The following is a 22,683-nucleotide window of genomic DNA, read 5'->3' as shown; positions in this document are numbered from 1 at the left end:
GTCTGCATAGGGCATCTGTTTGAGGCCAGTAATCCTCTTTGTGAGGTATTTCTGTGGTCTTTCCAGTTGTTGTAGATGTCTTGTGAGGTACATACCAAAAGGGGTGTTGTACTCTATAATGGGTCTAATGAGTGATGAGTAGAGGGGAACAATAACCTCTGTTTTTCAAGATGAGAATCCTTTTGTGATGAGATGAGCCACATAGAAGGATTTCCTGACCACTGTGGCAATGTGATTATCAAAGGAGAGACTACTGTCCACCTATGTCCCAAGGTCTCTTATCACATTTTCAGAATTAAGTAGACTACCAGCTATGTGGTAGTTCATGGGTACAGAGTTTTTAACCAAAGGGGATGACAATACACTTTTTGGCATTGAGCTTCAGGCCATGGCTTTGACACCAGGAATCTGTCTCAGTGAGGCCCTTTTGTAGTTTGTCCACACCATTAGGAGTTTCAATTATGGCTCCTATTTTGCAGTCATCTGCAAACTTTGTTAGCCAAAGACCTTCTCTGTTGGCCTGCACTTCAGAGAAGTAGATACCAAACAGGAGAGGACCCAGGACTGAACCCTGTGGTACTCTACTTGTCACTGGTCTGATGTCGGATTTGGAATCCGCTACTTTCACAGTGTGGGTTCTGTCCGTGAGCCAGTTGGCAACCCATCTTATGACATAGGGATTTATACCTAGTTTAGTGAGCTTATCTATAATTCCAGAGTGGGTTTTGGTGTCAAAAGCCTTGGCGAGATCTAGATAAGCTGTGCAAACCATTTTACCATCATCTATGGCTTTGATGACTGCTTCAAAGAAGTCAATCAGGTTTAGGAGACATGATCTGCCTTTTACAAATCCAAACTGAGTAGGGTCCAGAGTTTGGAGATTACCAATGTCTTTGTTTATGAGTTCCATGATGATACGTTCCATGGCCTTGCAGACCAGGCTCGTCAGGCTAATGGGGCAGTAGTTCCCGGAGTCTGTCGTGGCTCCCCCTTTGTGGAGTGGGATAACTGTCGTGGTGTGCCATTCAGTGGGTACAAAGCCTGAGGTGAGGCTATGATTGAACATGGTACTTAGGTAGAGTGCCAGTTCATTCTGTAGTTCATGTAGAATGCAGCCTGGGATATTGTCAGGTCCCATGGATGCTGTGTTCTTGGCTTTGGAGAGTGTGTTTTTTACCTGTGCAGCCGTGATTATAGGAACTTTGCATTCTTCCGGTATAGAGATGGGCCCTCTAGGGGGTGAGAGGGGGGTAAAGTTAGCACTGAACCTATCTGCTAGGATGTTGGCAATATCAGTTGGTTCTGTATATTCAGTGCCATTATGCTGTAACTCAGAGCAGATCTGAGTGTTCCCATTTAGAATCTTGACATAGCTATAGAATGCTTTATGGTTGTCTTTAGAGTCAGTGGCAATTTTGTTTTCATAACTAGCTTTGGAGGATTTTATGAGGGATCTCAACTTCTTATTGAGGTTGACCAGGGAGTTCCTCCAGTCATGGGATTTTACTCTTTTTTTGCAACAGTTTCTTTCTTCTGTTGTAGACTTTGTTTATGGCAGAGGGCCACCAGATTGGCTTCCTTTTTTTGGAGGATAACATCTTGGTTCTATTAGGGATAGCATGATCCATGCACTCGTGTAAGTGCTTATAAAATGCATTTGTGTAGGATTCGGCAGTCATACCTCTATTGTCCATCTGCATGGGTGTCATGAAGTTTGCCACTTCTGTCTTAAGAAGTGTGAAGTTGGCTTTTGAGAAGTTTTTTATGATGGTTTCCCTAATTGGGGCTGGGGGTGGGATGTGGATGTCTAGGCTGATTAGCTTGTGGTCGGATCTGACCAATGAGGAATTGACCTCTGGTGTGGAACACCGGTTTCCCATGTTGGTGATGACCAGGTCTAGGACATTGCTGCCCCTGGTGGGGGTGTGAATAAGTTGATCCAAGGCGTTGGAATTAATGAATTCTAGAAAACGTTGAGCAAAAGAGTTGGTACATGAGTAGTTTTCCCAGTTAATGGTGGGGTAGTTGAAATAACCCATTATTAGGGTGTTGGGTTGTACCCTAATACTTTCCAGTGTATAAAGAAATGAGGAGTGTGAATCCTGGGGCATGGTGCGGGGTCTGTAGCAAGCTCCAATTTGGATTGCGGTCTTGCCCAGAGTTAGTTGCACTTGGATAATCTCGGATGCATTATGCTGTGCAACTAGCCTGGAGGTGTGGATATCCTTAATGAATATGGACACGCCTCCGCCTTTAATGCTTCTTTCTGGGTTAGGTGGCCGAAAGGTGTGGTATGAATTGAAGACTGGTAATGCAGGGGTGCTCTCTGGAGCTTTGAACCAGGTCTCTGTCACTGCACAGATGTCAATGTTCTCCATTTTAAAGAGTGCCTCGAGTGAGTGCATTTTGAGGTTTAGACTTCTAGCATTGAGTAGCATTACCCTCAGATTTTGCTTGCTTGTACCGGTTACGGTGGTGAATTTGTCATTTGAACCTTGCCTAAAAAAGGCACTATAGGGGTGGCAAGAGTCTTAGCCAGTATCCGGAATCCTAAGGGCGACAGATGCAGGCCATCTCTGGCAAAGCATCATGGACTGTCGATCATGTCGTCCCAGGCAGACAAATACTGGATCCCCTTAGAATGACACCAGAAGCTTAGCCAATTGTTGAAGTCAATCATTTTGTCCTTGTACTGTGGTATAATTCTGAGTGATGGCAGGATGCTACTCAGGGTAAGGGTCATACCTGCCTGGGATACAAGATCGGAGAGCTCCTCCATGTCTCTTTTCATGTAGTCCAGGGAGGTACGCCTCGGGTCATTCACACCAACATGGACAATGACAGTGTCATATTTGTACTTATTGTGGAGTGACCTGAGTGCATGCGTTATGTGGCGGATCCTGGCACCTGACAGGCAGCTGACAGTAATTTTCTCCTTGTTTAGTCTAGTGAGTGGAACATCAGTGTGCCTGACTATAGAGTCACCAATGACTAGAGTGTTGGGTACGTTGTTATGCCTTATGGGCTGTGGTTGAGTGGCACACTGAGTTTGTGGGCTATGTGTCATTTGGGTTGTGTTGGGGGTGGAGTTTGCTTGCGTTTATGCTTTCGATATCCCTGATGCTTGGGCAGGTTTTTATTGAGAGCCTCCGCAAATGTAGGTGTGTGTTTTGTGTTTCTATGTGTGTGTTTTGGTGGTGTTGGTTTTGAGGGACTATGTGATGAGTGTGGTGTGGTGCAAGTGTTTACCCTCTCCCCTTGACTATCAAGTCCAGTCTTGGGTGAAGAGAGCTTTGCTTCCAGTTTGGCTATATAAGTGCATCTCTCACAGGTTGTAGTGTTGGGTGGTAGGAGGAGAGGGTTGTCTGTGTACATGAGGCAATTGCTGCATTGCCCCAAGATGCCCAGATTCATCAGGTAGATAGGAGAAATCACTGGGAGCTGACCCTTAGACATGCCTGGATAAGTGCTTATTAGTTAAGTACTAAAACTGCTTTCCACTAGACAAGTGGGGAAAGTTGAGTGCTGTAGTAATTTGCAGCTTATGTAGTGCTTACAATGAGTTCTGAACAAGTGCTGAGTTCAAAGAAACAGATTTGAGTGCTGAAACTAGAAAACTGGCTAGTTATAAGAAAAACAACTAAGCTAGAAGGCTTCCCTCCAGCACAGTAGGGCCTGGGGGCTCAGAAGCCTACAAACAGTCTATACCACTTAACAGGAAAGGCAGGAAACAAGCTTAGATTTTTTTTTCTTCTCTTTCCCAGATGCTCTCTTTGTACACAGTAGGAGTGCCTAAAAACAGAATATGATCTCACTGCACTCAGTTGAGTAAGCAAATGAGATGGGCCCAGAAGGAGTATCCAAACACAAATTTACAAGAGGGGCGGGCACTTTCAAGGCCACTAAGATTAACAACAAAACAAAACAAGGAGGGTGGGTGGGACTAACTGAAGAGCAGAGTCAAAATTTCCAGTTCAGTTAATATATATTCCTGCAACACAATTAAATCAATTTAAATACTGTATTCTTTGAATAAAAGTGCAGATAAAGGTACTTAAATTCTCTTATACGTCCAGCTGAATACAGCTAGATCTTAGCCGGCCAAAGCTAAGGTTTTTAAGCAGAAAATATTTCAAACTGTACCACTTCAATAGGCAAGGACAGGAAATCAAAGAATGTGGCTACCCCCACACCTGTAGTTACTAACAAACAATAAAATTCAGCAGCATTGACTGAAGAGCAGAGTCAAAATTTCCAGTTCAGTTAATATACATTCTTGCAACACAGTTAAATCAATTTAAATACTGTATTCTTTGAAAAAAAGTGCAGATAAAGGTACTTAAATTCTCTTATACGTCCAGTTGAATACAGCTAGATCTTAGCCGGCTAAAGCTGAGGTTTTTAAGCAGAAAATATTTCAAACTGTACCACTTAAATAGGCAAGGACAGGAAATCAATTAATGTGGCTACCCCCACACCTGTAGTTACTAACAAACAATAAAATTCAGCAGCACTGACTGAAGAGCAGAGTCAAAATTTCCAGTTCAGTTAATATATATTCTTGCAACACAGTTAAATCAATTTAAATACTGTATTCTTTGAAAAAAAGTACAGATAAAGGTACTTAAATTCTCTTATACATCCAGTTGAATACAGCTAGATCTTAGCCGGCCAAAGCTGAGGTTTTTAAGCAGAATATATTTCAAACTGTACCACTTAAATAGGCAAAGACAGGAAATCAAAGAATGTGGCTACCCCCACACCTGTAGTTACTAACAAACAATAAAATTCAGCAGCACTGACAGAAGAGCAGAGTCAAAATTTCCAGTTCAGTTAATATATATTCCTGCAACACAGTTAAATCAATTTAAATAATGTATTCTTTGAAAAAAAGTGCAGATAAAGGTACTTAAATTCTCTTATACATCCAGTTGAATACAGCTAGATCTTAGCCGGCCAAAGCTGAGGTTTTTAAGCAGAAAATATTTCAAACTATACCACTTAAATAGTCAAGGACAGGAAATCCAAGAATGTGGCTACCCCCACACCTGTAGTTACTAACAAACAATAAAATTTAGCAGCATTGACTGAAGAGCAGAGTCAAAATTTCCAGTTCAGTTAATATATATTCCTGCAACACAGTTAAATCAATTTAAATACTGTATTCTTTGAAAAAAAGTGCAGATAAAGGTACTTAAATTCTCTTATACGTCCAGTTGAATACAGCTAGATCTTAGCCAGCCAAAGCCGAGGTTTTTAAGCAGAAAATATTTCAAACTGTACCACTTAAATAGGCAAGGACAGGAAATCAAAGAATGTGGCTACCCCACACCTGTAGTTACTAACAAACAATAAAATTCAGCAGCACTGACTGAAGAGCAGAGTCAAAATTTCCAGTTCAGTTAATATATATTCCTGCAACACAGTTAAATCAATTTAAATAATGTATTCTTTGAAAAAAAGTGCAGATAAAGGTACTTAAATTCTCTTATACATCCAGTTGAATACAGCTAGATCTTAGCCGGCCAAAGCTGAGTTTTTTTAGCAGAACATATTTCAAATTGTACCACTTAAATAGGCAAGGACAGGAAATCAAAGAATGTGGCTACCCCCACACCTGTAGTTACTAACAAACAATAAAATTCAGCAGCACTGACTGAAGAGCAGAGTCAAAATTTCCAGTTCAGTTAATATATATTCCTGCAACACTGTTAAATCAATTTAAATACTGTATTCTTTGAAAAAAAGTGCAGATAAAGGTACTTAAATTGTCTTATACGTTCAGTTGAATACAACTAGATCTTGGCCTGCCAAAGCTGATGTTATAAGCAGAAAATATTTCAAACTGTACCACTGAAATAGGCGAGTACAGGAAATCAAAGAATGTGGCTACCCCCACACCTGTAGTTACTAACAAACAATAAAATTCAGCAGCACTGACTGAAGAGCAGAGTCAACATTTCCAGTTCAGTTAATATATATTCCTGCAACACAGTTAAATCAATTTAAATACTGTATTCTTTGAAATAAAGTGCAGATAAAGGTACTTAAATTCTCTTATACATCCAGTTGAATACAGCTAGATCTTAGCCGGCCAAAGCTGAGGTTTTTAAGCAGAAAATATTTCAAACTGTACCACTTAAATAGGCAAGGACAGGAAATCAAAGAATGTGGCTACCCCCACACCTGTAGTTACTAACAAACAATAAAATTCAGCAGCACTGACTGAAGAGCAGAGTCAAAATTTCCAGTTCAGTTAATATATATTCCTGCAACACAGTTAAATCAATTTAAATACTGTATTCTTTGAAAAAAAGTACAGATAAAGGTACTTAAATTCTCTTATACATCCAGTTGAATACAGCTAGATCTTAGCCGGCCAAAACTGAGGTTTTTAAGCAGAATATATTTCAACCTATACCACTTAAATAGGCAAGGATAGGAAATCAAAGAATGTGGCTACCCCACACCTGTAGTTACTAACAAACAATAAAATTTAGCAGCATTGACTGAAGAGCAGAGTCAAAATTTCCAGTTCAGTTAATATATATTCCTGCAACACAGTTAAATCAATTTAAATACTGTATTCTTTGAAAAAAAGTGCAGATAAAGGTACTTAAATTCTCTTATACGTCCAGTTGAATACAGCTAGATCTTAACCAGCCAAAGCCGAGGTTTTAAGCAGAAAATATTTCAAACTGTACCACTTAAATAGGCAAGGACAGGAAATCAAAGAATGTGGCTACCCCACACCTGTAGTTACTAACAAACAATAAAATTCAGCAGCACTGACTGAAGAGCAGAGTCAAAATTTCCAGTTCAGTTAATATATATTCCTGCAACACAGTTAAATCAATTTAAATAATGTATTCTTTGAAAAAAGTGCAGATAAAGGTACTTAAATTCTCTTATACATCCAGTTGAATACAGCTAGATCTTAGCCGGCCAAAGCTGAGTTTTTTTAGCAGAACATATTTCAAATTGTACCACTTAAATAGGCAAGGACAGGAAATCAAAGAATGTGGCTACCCCCACACCTGTAGTTACTAACAAACAATAAAATTCAGCAGCACTGACTGAAGAGCAGAGTCAAAATTTCCAGTTCAGTTAATATATATTCCTGCAACACTGTTAAATCAATTTAAATACTGTATTCTTTGAAAAAAAGTGCAGATAAAGGTACTTAAATTCTCTTATACGTCCAGTTGAATACAACTAGATCTTGGCCAGCCAAAGCTGAGGTTTTTAAGCAGAAAATATTTCAAACTATACCACTGAAATAGGCGAGTACAGGAAATCAAAGAATGTGGCTACCCCCACACCTGTAGTTACTAACAAACAATAAAATTCAGCAGCACTGACTGAAGAGCAGAGTCAACATTTCCAGTTCAGTTAATATATATTCCTGCAACACAGTTAAATCAATTTAAATACTGTATTCTTTGAAATAAAGTGCAGATAAAGGTACTTAAATTCTCTTATACATCCAGTTGAATACAGCTAGATCTTAGCCGGCCAAAGCTGAGGTTTTTAAGCAGAAAATATTTCAAACTGTACCACTTAAATAGGCAAGGACAGGAAATCAAAGAATGTGGCTACCCCCACACCTGTAGTTACTAACAAACAATAAAATTCAGCAGCACTGACTGAAGAGCAGAGTCAAAATTTCCAGTTCAGTTAATATATATTCCTGCAACACAGTTAAATCAATTTAAATACTGTATTCTTTGAAAAAAAGTACAGATAAAGGTACTTAAATTCTCTTATACATCCAGTTGAATACAGCTAGATCTTAGCCGGCCAAAACTGAGGTTTTTAAGCAGAATATATTTCAACCTATACCACTTAAATAGGCAAGGATAGGAAATCAAAGAATGTGGCTACCCCACACCTGTAGTTACTAACAAACAATAAAATTCAGCAGCACTGACTGAAGAGCAGAGTCAAAATTTCCAGTTCAGTTAATATATATTCCTGCAACACAGTTAAATCAATTTAAATACTGTATTATTTGAAAAAAGTGCAGATAAAGGTACTTAAATTCTCTTATACATCCAGTTAAATACAGCTAGATCTTAGCCGGCCAAAGCTGAGGTTTTTAAGCAGAAAATATTTCAAACTGTACCACTTAAATAGGCAAGGACAGGAAATCAAAGAATGTGGCTACCCCCACACCTGTAGTTACTAATAAACAAAATTCAGCAGCACTGACTGAAGAGCAGAGTCAAAATTTTCAGTTCAGTTAATATATATTCCTGCAACACAGTTAAATCAATTTAAATTCTGTATTCTTTGAAAAAAAGTGCAGATAAAGGTACTTAAATTCTCTTATACGTCCAGTTGATTACAGCTAGATCTTAGCCGGCCAAAGCTGAGGTTTTTAAGCAGAAAATATTTCAAACTGTACCACTTAAATAGGCAAGGACAGGAAATCAAAGAATGTGGCTACCCCCACACCTGTAGTTACTAACAAACAATAAAATTCAGCAGCACTGACTGAAGAGCAGATTCAAAGTTTCCAGTTCAGTTAATATATATTCCTGCAACACAGTTAAATCAATTTAAATACTGTATTCTTTGAAAAAAAGTGCAGATAAAGGTACTTATAATGTGGGCAATTCTGATTGTTCAATGTCAGCTGTTAACTGATGATATTTCTCAAGGCCAAAATGTACCTTTTCCTTATGTCAGCATTGCCACCCCACCATCATACCATCAGTTTATGTGGCCAGAGGCAATGTATGTGGCCTGAGGCAATGTTGCCTTCCTACTCTGATTTGATCCAATACTTCTTATTATTTAACCCTAGTTTCAAACATTTAGTTTGTCTCTTTTCAACAAAGATTCACACATTTGTGATAATCCTCTTACCATAGGTTCCGCTTGTGTTAGTTTACAACCTCTGTCATCTACACTGTTTTAGTATGTATGACTATTGCCAGTGGACCTTTCTTTATATTATACCTAATGTGTGTTAGTACTGTGTTAACAATCTATGAATTATTTCCTACTTGTTTTAATTATGAATGGATTAATATATATTGCTTAGATTTAATCAAGTAAATTCAGTATGCTAACAAAGACTAGACAGTCAATACAGTTGTATATCTTTCCACTATCCCTAGACATTTTTGCTAAGATTTTTTTTTTTTTTTTGCAACAGACACAGGTATTAAAACATACTCACTGGAGGCTCACTGATTCTCATGGTGGGAACTACTTTTTGATGTTTGACAGGGATTTCATTTGTGTCGGCTAGGACTTATGACGCATGTCACTGAAACCCTGTTATAATGCACCTGTTTTCAGGGAAACTTGGGTAGTCGCCGGGTCTAGTTCACTTTGTTGAACAACCTTTTTTGTCAAATACCTTTTTGTCGAACCTTATTAATTGAAGCCTTACTCCATTCAACTTTAATTTAAGCTAAATGTTTCCTAGTGGAAAAAATATGCTTGGTCAACCACAGGAGCGTCACAAAATTCACAAAAATTAAAACCAACCCAGGTGTGCCCCCCACCCTGTAACTAAATGTACAAACTCCAAGATAGTACAACAGTGGGGAAAAGGGCAAATTCCAAATGATGGCCAAGAGAACTACCACCCCAGCCATCTGAGAACTACCACCCCATCAGTCCAGGAACTACCGCCCCATCAGTCTGACAAGCCTGATCTGCAAGGCCATGGAACGTATTATCATGGAACTTATAAACAAAGACATTGGCAACCTTAAAACACTGGACCCCACCCAGTTTGGGTTTGTGAAGGGCCGATCTTGTCTCCTGAACCTTATTGACTTCTTCGAATCAATCTCCAGAGCCATGGACGAGGGTAAGGCAGTCCACACAGCCTATCTGGACCTTGCCAAGGCCTTTGACACCATCCCCCACTCTGGAATCATAGATAAACTTGCTAATCTGGGCATTAATCCCTACATCACTAAATGGGTTGCCAACTGGCTTACTGACAGAATCCACACTGTAAAAGTAGCTGACTCCAAATCCAGCTCTAGAAAAGTGACAAGTGAGTACCTCAGGGTTCAGTCCTGGGACCTCTCTTGTTTGGCATCTACTTCTCTACAGGCCAACACTAAGTGACTTTGGCTAACAAAGTTCACAGATGACTGCAAACTGGGAGCCATTATTGAATCCCCAAATGATGTGGATACGCTACAAAACGGCCTTACAGAAACAGATGCTTGGTACCAGAGCCATGCGTTCAAGCTCTGTGCCAAGAAATGTATAGTTATCCACTTTGGGAAAAAACATGTTCCCATGAATTATCACATAGGTGGCAGTACACTAAACATCGAAAGTGTGATAAGAGACTTAGGGACACAGGTGGACAGTGGTCTCACCTTCAATTACCACATTGCCACTACAGTCAGGAAATCCTTCTATGTGGCACACCTCATCACTAAGGGCTTTTCATCCAGAAAAAAGGAGGTCATTGTCCCACTGTACTCATCCCTCATTAGACCCATTATAGAATACAATGTCCCGTTTGGTATGTCCTCTCAAGACATCTGCAACAACTGGAAAGTCCACAGAAATACCTCACTAAAAGAATCACAGGCCTAAAGCAGATGCCCTATGCTGACCGCCTTAAAAAGCTCCAGCTATACTCTGTCAAATATCGTCTACTCTGAGGCAATCTCTGCTTAACATACAAGGCCATGTCAAACCCAGAGCTGTTAGACATGCTACACTTAAAGAAATCCCAATCCCTCAGAGCCACACACTCCAGGGATGTAAATCTTGTCATCACAATAAACAAAACATGCTGGAGGGATAGGTTTCTGACCCAGAGACTCCACAGACTCTGGAATAGACTGCCTTACATGTCAAGCAGAGCGCCTCCTTGGCCCTCTTCAAAAGGAACCTTGATGATTGGATGGGAGAAAGGAAATTCACGCCAGGGATCACGTCAGTCGCCCTGCTAGACAGGGGTCCAGGGAAGTAAATAGTGTGGGAAGAAATAGCAAGGGAATTGTTATAGCTAGGCTTGTCGATAACCTAGTACCTGCCTATGAACCTATGAACCTATGAAGAGTTTTTAACCTGGGAAAAATTTTGGTTAAATGACAGTTCGATGGATTAAAATAGAGTTCAACAAAAAGGTATTCTACAAATAGTTTTTTTGACAAAGTGAAGTAGACCCGTAGTCACCTAGGGACCACTGGCTGGACTGGACACCCTGACAGCTGGGAGGGGATCTGTTGGCCAGAGGGGCTGCCGCTACATTTACTTTTTAATTAAAAAGTAAAAAAAAAGTACATCTTCTTTGAGAACACCCTTAAATCCCTGCACATGTCAACACACACACACACACACACTCACACACACACACACACACACACACACACACACACACACACACACACACACACTCACATCTACTGTTTGTTTCTTCATTTCGCACACAGAATTTATATTGTACTTTGGGAAACTGCTGCACAGACACAGTACTTCACATCATACAGTGTGTGTGAAATGCTGTAGTTAAGAATGTCAGGTTAATTAATTTTCCCAGGATTAAACCCTTTACCTTGACTACAGGAGACAGAGGCCTGAGTCCTCCACACCAACCATGCCTCTCAACTTCCTACTACAAGAAATCTGGACAAAGCCTGAAATAATAGGGGGGAAAAGACCTAGAAATATAGACAGATTTTAAATGTTGCTGTTATAAACTTAGAATGTTGTTAGAAGAACAGGATTTGTGTTAGCTTGCATTTTCTGAAGGATGTGAAGTCTGAAACTCAAATGTATGTCATTATTTAGTGTCATCAATCCTCTGTAGTTTGCTAAGAAAAGAAAAAAAAAACATAGATTTTCAAAAGGAGCAGACAAAAAGTATTAGGCAAAAATGTGGACAGTTGAGAGATGAACTGACACCAACGACCTCAAAGCGTTTTCAAGGAATTATGAGTTTCAGCTCATTTTCAAGGAATTGTGAGTTTTTCTGTGTGTTTTCAAGGAACTGTGAGTTTCAAGGGAAGAGATGTTTAGTGCTGCTCATGCTGTTTTTAATGAGCAGCTGTTTAGCAAATGGTCATCATTGTGTATTAAATTTGAAAGCACCAGTAGTACCACAACAGGTTGCTTGCTTTTGTTGCAAAAGGCTGTGGGTTCTACTCCAACACAATGTTGATGGATTGCTAATACAGTGTTGTAGTTTAAGGGGAGTTTAGGTGCTGCAGTCCTGAGTGTGTTCTCCTTTGAATGAGATGCCTAGTAACTGTAAACCTGCTGTTGGTTTGCCATCATTTCCCTATTGCAGTATTACCAGCTTAGCATTTTTTAATGTAACATAGGTAATTTATTCTTCAAGGCAGCAGGCTCTGAATTTGTAGATGAAACACTAAAATATAAAACTGCTTCAAGCAGTAACCTCTTCGTTAGTTGCAGATATTTTTAATTTGGAATTATTCAGGTGAATTTTACTTCCGCAGAGACTGTGCATACTGACTGATATTGGTGGATTGCAATGACAGCCTTGAGTGGCCTTTTATGGTTGAAATGTTCTGAAATGGGCAATTTTGTCATTTTTGGTTCATATGTTTTGTTTCATTGCTTACTGGAAAAATGTTCAAAACTACAAATTTAAAACAATCTAACAAGTGGTGCTGTATTATACAAGGCACATAATTTAATACACTCAGAAAGGTGAATCAAAGAATGCATGCATGTATGCATGGTTCTAAAACTGTGTGCAGTGTGCTTATGGTTTGAAAACAGCCCAAAGATATAATTAATCCATCACTGTCAAAGCTTCTTTGAATGTGGGTTTTAATACCATTTCAATGAATGTGAGTTTTAAGCGCAGAGAATGTTACTGTTAATGATAAATTTGTTTTCATTGTGAACCTGTATTGTTTTGGTTAACAAATGTCTATTAGTGTTTGCACTATAAAATTTAAAACAAAAGTTTGAAATTAAATCTGATTATCTGTAATGATTGCAGAAGTAAAGGAGAAAATAGCATGCACACTGACATGTGTGAAAAATGTTTATGGCAACTGGAGAGAAATAGAAAAGTAATGGTACACTGGAATGTCTGCAGTGGCAGGGAGGCTGCTGGGGTGGGTGTCTGTTTTGTGTGTGTGTGTGTGTGTGTGTGTGTGTGTGTGTGTGTGTGTGTGTGTGTGTGTGTGTGTGTGTGCTGCTGAGTGTAAGTGGGGGGGATGCTGTGCATATGTGTGGTACCCTGATCCATTACCTTGTCTAGGGCTCCATTTGACCATGATCCAGCTCTGCCTGTTTTGACACCATTTAGATGCAGAAAACTGAAATAGGAGTCAGTTATCTCTTTCCTCATTTAACCCGGTTTACTTCACTGTAACAGAATGTAACAGTTTATATAGACTTAGTACATACAGAGCCCTTTCTTGTCTCTCTAAACACACCTATAATTGATATATCATTAGAAAGTTGAATTCATCCTGTCATAGAAAGGGTGGTATGCTACCTGAAATAAAAGATACAAGATAGGTTCTCCCAGTCACAGGTTCAGCTGGATTGTCCTGACTAGCTGTAGTTATGATTAATGCAGTATATTTCTTAAGTATTTAAATTTGACTGGTTGTCACATATTTTTAGAATTTTTGCCCTATATAAACATGCTAAATGGCATCTACATATCACATCATTGATACAATTATGTATTATTAGTTATACATAGCCAGGGACAACAATGCATATAAATTGTTTGTATAAATTGGGCACTAGCCATGTAGGATAGGAATACAGCACATAAACTATAACCTATTAGCTACTAATATGAGTAGATATGCAGAACAGGTATGAAAGATGAAAGTTATCCTATTGTAGCTTAGATGAATATCCCATGGCATACATTTATGACCCAAGCATAAGTGAATTGACAATGATCTATGTGTTAAAGCAGATAAATATTGTATGTCATGTAAACTGGTGTTAGATCTAATGAAGCTTTTTTAAGTGTAAAACTCTCACCTATTTGTTTTTCAATAAAGAAGTTTGGATTTCTAAACAAGTTATAAGTGCTTGATTACTCTGAAGATTCAAAAGAGCTTGTCTTTGATGCATGGTTCTCTATCCCTGAGTTTTAAGGATTCTCAGTCAGAAGTTTTGTTGCTCACAAGTGCCAGTTTTCCCTGTGGTATACTGTTTTCTCTTATGGGAGGGGAAACATTTCACCACCCCCCCTAAGGCTGAAAAACGATTGTGCCTCACTATATGGATCTTTTCTTTCTTTATGCTGGTCCTGCCTGTCTACTAGGGAGGCAGATCAGTTTCTGATACTTGATGGCAGAGCAACTGTCTGCAACTATCTATAAAATCCTCTCAGCAAAACTTGACATAGCAGTGCTTCTTCTGGAACAAGCTCAGCACATAGGAACTAAGATAAACTGACTTTAAGAACCATGGCAACAGGTACGTATGAAGTTCCAGTGGGACCCAGGTCATACTAAGGACTTCAATCTGATAAAAGTACCAAAAGTCATTAGAAACTACTATAATTATAATCCTTGAGCCATGAAGGTTAATGGAAGCAATCTCTTTAACCTCAGGGAAGCCAAGCAAATGTTAAAAAAGCATATAAAGAAAATTAAGACCCTGCAGTGAGAGGAAATTTACTTAAATATACATTTAGATAAGTTTATATCCAGTGGGCTGAGGCTATACAGAAAACCAACTGGGAATAACATTGATCCTGATCTTAACAACTGGAATAATCTAGAAGAAGCTGGGCGTAAACTCAATGAAATCCTGCTTGAAATCAACAAGAGACAGCAAGTCATCACAGAAGCAGCTTTAGAACAACTGGAAAAAATCAAACACATCAGGGTGATTTTACTTTGGATGAACTTAAACAAATTAAAGAGAGAGTTTCCAAATTTGATGCTTACATTAAGACAAACAGTTAAGAAGCTCACAAGAGATGAACAGGACTATGGTATGAATGGCAAAGATGAAAAATAGACGGAAACAGATCTTTACGACCAGCCTGCAATACTTAGAAATCCTGTCCCCTTTGGAATATCCAAACATTGTAATGACCAGGCCATAAACAGCACTAATGCTATTGGGACTGATAACCAAGCTACCTACTTGTACTACTCCTGACAGAAATGCTAACTGCCAGAACAAAGGTGACCTAGCAATGTGCCACACCAAGTAGGATTTTCCATTGGCTTCCAGAGAAGCTCCTCCAGAATAAACTCCACAAAACAGAGAGAAGAAAGATCACTACAGGTTCACTTCATTCAACAGGCAACAAGAAAGGATGGTGAAATCCTACAGGAAAACATCATGCCCCAAGGAGACAACAAAACCTAGACAAGAAAGGAACACGAGTATTACAACCCAGGAGTACAGCACCCTCCATTCAACAGATACCTCAGGGAACTCAATCCAGTCCCCCAATAACAAGCAGGAATTCAAAATATGGAACAACTCCAAGTTTCCACTTCTGGAAATGAAACAAAAGTGCTGGAAAAGGGACTGACATTTATACCCATAGCAGAAGCAACTTGTTTAACACCATAATTGACCTTAAGCTGAAAGCTTATTGACCTTTTGAAGGAAGCTGAACTTGAAAATCTTTTTTCATGAACAGTGTACCTATGTCAGGCATTGCTGTTATATATGTGTATAGTGTCTGTCATATCTAATTGTGTAACATACGTGTTTGGTCTACATTGCGTCTGTGTTTATCTGTGCAGTTGTAACATAAGCATTTTCCTGTGGGATCAATAAAGTATTTCTGATTCTGATCTGATTCTGATGAAAGAAGAATGAAATGTGGACATGTCAGATAGGATGAGGACCAGGAAATGGAGAACAGAATAATCAATCATGAGTTTAAATGGAAGAAACTAAGTACATTTTGACTACCTCTCCACCCACCTGTATGGGCATAAAAGGAGAAATGTGAGGAGGATATTCACAGAATTCTTACTAGGCCATGAAAGACAAAGTTTTATAACTTGTCCCAGAATGAACTGGCAGCACTAAAAAGTCTTTGCATCAATAAAAACAGGTGAATGATAAAGGCAGACAAAGGTGGGGGTATGTTTATCACCAACACCAATCCCTACAACAAGAAAACTGACACAATGTCAGGAAATCTAGACTTCTACCTAAAGGTGGACATTAAACATATCACCCAAGCCTACAGACTGGTGAGCACAACAGTTGCTACTCTGAACTCAGGTATTCTACTTGATGATGATTTAATTTTCTCATAGTCACTCTCTAACCCAAGGATACCCCAGTTTTCTGGCATCCCTAAGCTACACAAAAACTTTGATGACCCCCCCCCCCCACACCACATCATCCAGTGGTAGCAGGTAGAAGCTCTGCCACTAAGCTCCTATCAATTTATTTGGAATTTAAAATAAACAAAATTACCAGAAATGCTCTTATCATACATCTTGGACACTCTTGACTTTCAGAAAAAGGTTAAAAAGTAAGGATCATGCCAGGCACTGTACTTGTCACCACTGTCCTGGAAGTGTTTTACATACTACTTCCACATACGTACTGCATTGAGGAAGTTAAAGCATTCATGGCACTAGAACTTCCACCAACGCGAGGGAATTACATGTAATAGGTGTGCATCTGGGCACAGTACTTACAAACAAATACTTTCATTTTACCCAGAGATGCTACAACAAACAAGGGGAATAGCCATGGGAGCAGCCATGACCCCAAGCCTGGCGAACATAGCCTTAGCCAAGTTGGAAGAAAATACCATCTACATCTCTTTATATTTCCCATATATGAACTGTTATTATCTCTTTATTGATGATATTCTCATTTCATAGAACAGCTCAGTGGAAAAACTTTAGCAGTTCTGTGACTACATCGAAAATTTGACAGACTTGCTTCATTTCACTAGCCACTACAGCTTTGAAAGGGTAAAATATCTGGATATTGCCGTTTACAAAAAGGAAAGTGATATGTTTTTAAATAATAACCTGTTTAGAAAACCCAGCACAGGTCAACCTGTTTCTACTTGCAAACAGTATACACCCCAAAATCACAAAGAAAAATGCTATAAAGTCACAAGGGATGGGGACCGTTTTATTTCTTTATCTTGTGTAGACAGTCCATACAGTTGCATATCTGTCCTCTATCCCTATAATCTCTGTAAGTTTTTTTTTTTTTTTTTTTTGCAGCAGCTTGTGTGTCTCAGTAAATTATGTGGTTTCAACATAACCCAAACAAACTACAAAGTGACTTTCTTGAAAGGGGGTACAGTGAGAACCTGATAAAAGACATACTTGGTCCCATTTCAACCATGAAACAGAACAATAACCCAACTCTATTCAATCAACTACAAAGAGAACAAATTAATATAGTGACAAAATGAGACTGACAACGAGAAACATAAAAGAAGAATGATTCACACATTTTCAAAGGGCTCTCTTAACATATCATGCATGAACACTGAACCATCATCCATGGAAACCAGTCCATTAAAAGATACTTGACCCAGATCCTAATTTTGTCTATTGTAAAGAGCAAAATATTAGGAGCACTGGGTAAGACACATTTTGCCAACTACAGAATAAAATGCTGGCACTTTTTCATGCATGCCTCCAGGATGCAGATGATTTTATGAGTAAGAGAAGTAACTTTTTTGTCCCAGCTTTAAAAAGAGATATTACAGCACAGCAAATGATGACTGGAAAAGCAAGCCTGCAGTTGACAGGGCTGCAGCACAGCATGTGGAGCATTCCACATAGGCATGATTATCAATGCCCTAAAGGTAAGGGTCACTAAACACTGATCAGACATCCATCTGAAAGATCTTAATAATCCACTAACCAGACATGCTCTACTCTGCAGAAACTTGAGAAATATGTGTTCCATATATTGGAGAAAGTAAAAACTGGCCCACTTGAAGGCAACACAGGAGCTATACATGAGAAAAAGCATCTTGACTGGCAAATTTGCCTAAAGATACTAGCACCCAGGACTGTACACAAACTGCTCCATCAAATCTGTACCTGAACTTAAAGAACTTGACCATAATAGCCTTTACTAACAGTTATACGCTGTATTTATATATATATATTTTTTTTTTCCTTCATTGTATTTTTAATTAACATTATATTCATACAGGTTGACTACTATAGGACTAGTAAGGAAAAAACATAGGCAAGTTAACCTCATGGACCTAGAAGCACTTTTAGTTTCATATATAACACTGCTGTCTGAAACAGAGTTCTTTTGCTTCAATTTTCAATTCATTTGTCAGTAATAGTGTTTTTAGTAAGCATAAGTATTTAAAACTTTCCTGTATTATGATATATAAGATTTTAATACTGGTTTACATACACTCATTGTTTAATGTTGCTATAGCTGTTGATTTTTTTTTCTGGTCTTGAAATCAAGTCTGTCCTCTACACATATTTATTATTTAATGAAGTTAACTATATAAATGTATGTAATGCTACTGTACTGTTCTACACTGATCTAATGAAGCCTTACCTACTTATTGGTGGTTAGACAGAAGTGCTTTAGACTCCTGAGTTTATTATTTTGTTATTTTTCCTTACTTGCATCAATATCAATAACAGTAAAGTGAGCATGTTTCTCAATGCCAAAATGTACCGTTTCCTTTTATGTCAACATAGGTTCATAAGTTCATAGGTAGGTTCTAGGGTATTGGCCCTAGGGCCTATATAAGTCTAGCCAAACGGTATCCTGGCTTTTGCCACCCAAGAAAATTATTTTCCTGTGCCCCTGTCAAGCAGAGCCACAGAAGTCATCCCTGGGGTGAATTTCCTATCTCCCATCCAATCATCAAGATTTTTCTTGAAGAGTGCTAATGAGGAGCTTTGTTTGATATAGATAGGTAGTTTGTTCCAGAGTACGGGAAGTCTCTGAGATAGGAATCTATCCCTCCAGCATGTTCTGTTTATTGTGGTGACAAGGTTTAGGTCCCTAGAGCGTGTAGCTCAGAGGGATTGGGATTTCTTTACGTGGAGCATGTCCAACAGCTCTGGGTTTGACATAGCTTTGTATGTTATGCAGCAATCGCCTCTGAGTAGGCGATATGCGACAGAGTAAAGCAGGAGTTTTTTGAGACGGTCTGCGTAAGGCATCTGTTTGAGGCCAGTAATCCTCCTTGTGAGGTATTTCTGTGTCTTTTCCAGTTGTTGTAGATGTCTTGTGAGGTACATACCAAAAGGGGTGCTGTACTCTATAATGGGTCTAATGAGTGATGAGTAGAGTGGAACAATGACCTCTTTTTTCCTGGATGAGAAACCTTTTGTGATGAGGTGTGCCACGTAGAAGGATTTTCTGACTACTGTGGTGCTGTGATTATCAAAGGAGAGACTACTGTCCACCTGTGTCCCAAAGTCACCCAACTATTACCTTATCTCTAAGTTTATGAAAAAAAACCTCCCTAGGCTCAGTTTATGTGGCCTGAAGCAGTGCTGTCTTTCTGCCCTGATTAAGATTCATCGATTTGTGTTATTTAACCCTAGCTTCTCACATTTAGTTTGTCTCTTTTCAACACAGTCACACATTTGTGATAACCCTCTCATCATAGGATCTGCTTGTGCTAATTTGCAGTCTCTAACATCTGCACTGTTTTAATATGTCAGACTATTGGCAGAGGACCTTTCTTTATATTATGCCTAATGTTTTTTGCACTATATTAACAATCGATGAATTATTTTGTACTTCTTTCAATTATAGATGGATTAATATCTTGCTTATACTTAACAATCAAGTAACTTCAGTATGTTACCAAAGGACTAGACAGTCCATACAAGTAAAATACAAAGGAATATTGAGCAGATAAACGTGCAGCCACTAACTATCAATGGAATACACAAGATAAAGAAATAAAATGGTCGCAAGATGTACGGCTCCAAACACATGTAATTTATTGTATAAAAAGTAGGTAAGCACTTTCACCACCTTCCTGGTGGCTTCCTCAGACGTTAATAACACAAATAAAACTTATCTATGTTTAAATATAAAATTCACTCACATTTAGTCAATCAAATTCACATGCTGTTGTTCAGAGCATCAGTCCCTCACTCCCATTGTAGTTGTATGCATGCTCCCTATCGCTGCATATGTCACACAACTAATAAACTCTAAATTTCTTAGACATAGTTCCAAATAACACTTCAAAACAGATATTTATATGCAATGTGTATGCAAGTCTCATTCAAATTCTCGCTACTATAAGTTATATGTATTCATACATTTATATCTGCACTGATATATGAGAACTCTGCATTATTATAATAGTATGATCCCTCATTTATACATATAAAAAATATAGAAACACACTCCCCAGTACAGCATATATCACTCTGAACACTAGAAAACAGTCCAAGGTGCAATTCATGATGTATATATGTAAGCTGCTTACATATGGATCTACTATTTGATTGCTTACATCTATAAAAAATATCTGTCTATATAATAATACATTTTTAAAAATTTGTTACTAACATATAAAACTCTTACATTATTATAAGATCTCTCATATGCATATGTATGAATATATGACCAAATAAACACATGCTCCCTAACGCAGTGTGCTCTATTCAATTAACTAACTCTAAATAAAAACAATTCAACAGTATTCAAAGCACATACTTATGTACAATATGCATAAAAATGTATTATTTAGTCTCTGACTGCTTCAAGATTTGCTACATAAGCAAATAAATTTGACTTTACAACTGCACTAATACTAACATGTAAAACCTCATGTATTGCAATATATTTTATAATGTATATCATTTTTCACATGTATACACAACTTATAACATATATATATATATATATATATATATATATATATATATATATATATATATATACATATATCTATGCAGAAAGATAAATACACAAACCGCATATAAAAATATATGAAGTATATATAAAACTCCTGTAATATTCTGTTAGTTTCTAATCCCTCTAGATTCCAGGATAGGCTTAACTGAAACTTTCGTATTAAGGCCATACCCCTTGTCTGCTCCCGGTCTAAGGATCCATTTAAGCTCCTTGCTCTCCACCTTATTCTTAACAACTCCCATTTTATCACCTGGATCTATCCTGTCAATAACCATAAAACTAAATCTATGTACCATATTATTGGTTAGGTCATATTTGGATAAAGCACTAACAGAATCTCTTGTCCTGATACTGCTAACATGTTCTTTTACTCTATCCCTTAGCATCTGTGTGGTCATCCCCATGTAGAAATATTGACAACAGTCACACTGCGCTATATAGACTATATATCTTGACACACAATCCGCCTTGATCTTAAAATTATATTCTTTACTCATAGTGGGGTGTACAAATTTATTACAGCCTTTCATATAGCTACACCAATTGCAATTTCCACATGGGTATGGCCCCATACCCTTTCTATATTTTCACTTCTAGGGTAGCACAGCATTCTTTTCAGGTTCTTATGATTCCTATATTGAAAATAAGGTGTTTCCCCTACTACATCCCTAATCTTACTGTCCGTCAACAAGATAGGCCAGTGCTTTTCTACCACTGATTGTATCTTCCTTATGTCATTGGTGTATGATGTCAATATATCAACCCATCTTTTAACCTTCTCTGGCTCCCCAAGTCTGGGTTCTTCCCCCATATCCACTGAATAATAAGGTCTAGCCCTACTATTTCTAAGACGTGTAACCTCCTCTAGCTTGGTGTTAATTTCCCTTTCTTTATATCCTCTAGATATAAACGCACTTGTCAAGGTTTTTATCCCTTCCTCAAAAATATCCTCCTCTCTACTCAACCTAGACACCCTCATCACTTGACCTTTTACTACATTATCATAGGTTCTTCTGGGATGCATTCTTGATCTATGCAGGAGTGTGTTTCTGTAACACTCCTTCCTATACATTCTCATGTCTAGATTCCCATTAACTAGTTTCTTAACATTCACATCCAAATAGTCTATTTGTACATCATAAAACTTCATACTGAATTTCAAAAATGTTGTGTTATGTAACTGCTCTAAAAATTGTTCAAGCTCCCTTTGAGTGCCTTCCCATAGAATAAAAATATCATCCACAAATCGACAATAATACTTCACACTCTTCATGTACAGGTCTAATTTAAAAACTATGTCTTTCTCCCAATATAACATCACTGTGTTGGCGTAGCTATTGGCACAATTAGTGCCCATAGCTACGCCTTCACACTGGAGGTAATATGAGCCTTCAAACACAAACACATTGGGCCGGATTTACAAAACCTCCGTGTAAGACTTAATATGTCTTACTCTGAGGCTGCAGTTGAACGGTATGACGTCAGCGTGCCATGCATATTCATGAGGGCATGCTGAATCATACCCTAGGCTAACATGGTCCATGTAGGAAAGTAGCGGGCGTGTCCGAATGCCGAGTACTGCAAAGGGACACGCCCCCAGAAGTGTCAGAGGCCTGAAAGTAAACACCCATGAGTGAGTCCTTAGAAATATCAAGGAACACAACACCACACATCCCCACAGACTAAACTCTACTGAAAATGTGTAAAATGTAAAAATAGCAGTTTAATTTTTTTTTTATAATTTCAAAAATGTTTGCCCGCATTTGCGCTCGTTTGCGTGGGTATGCCCTTCGCTCAGCCACAGTTAGCATACATTGAAAAGCATATAAGATCTACATATGCAAATTAAGCCAAGTAGCAATA

The sequence above is a fragment of the Protopterus annectens genome, chromosome 2.part1, assembly GCF_019279795.1.
Source record: "Protopterus annectens isolate FY-2018-M chromosome 2.part1, PAN1.0, whole genome shotgun sequence".
Lineage (NCBI taxonomy): Eukaryota > Metazoa > Chordata > Ceratodontiformes > Protopteridae > Protopterus > Protopterus annectens.
This window is presented reverse-complemented; position numbering follows the sequence as displayed.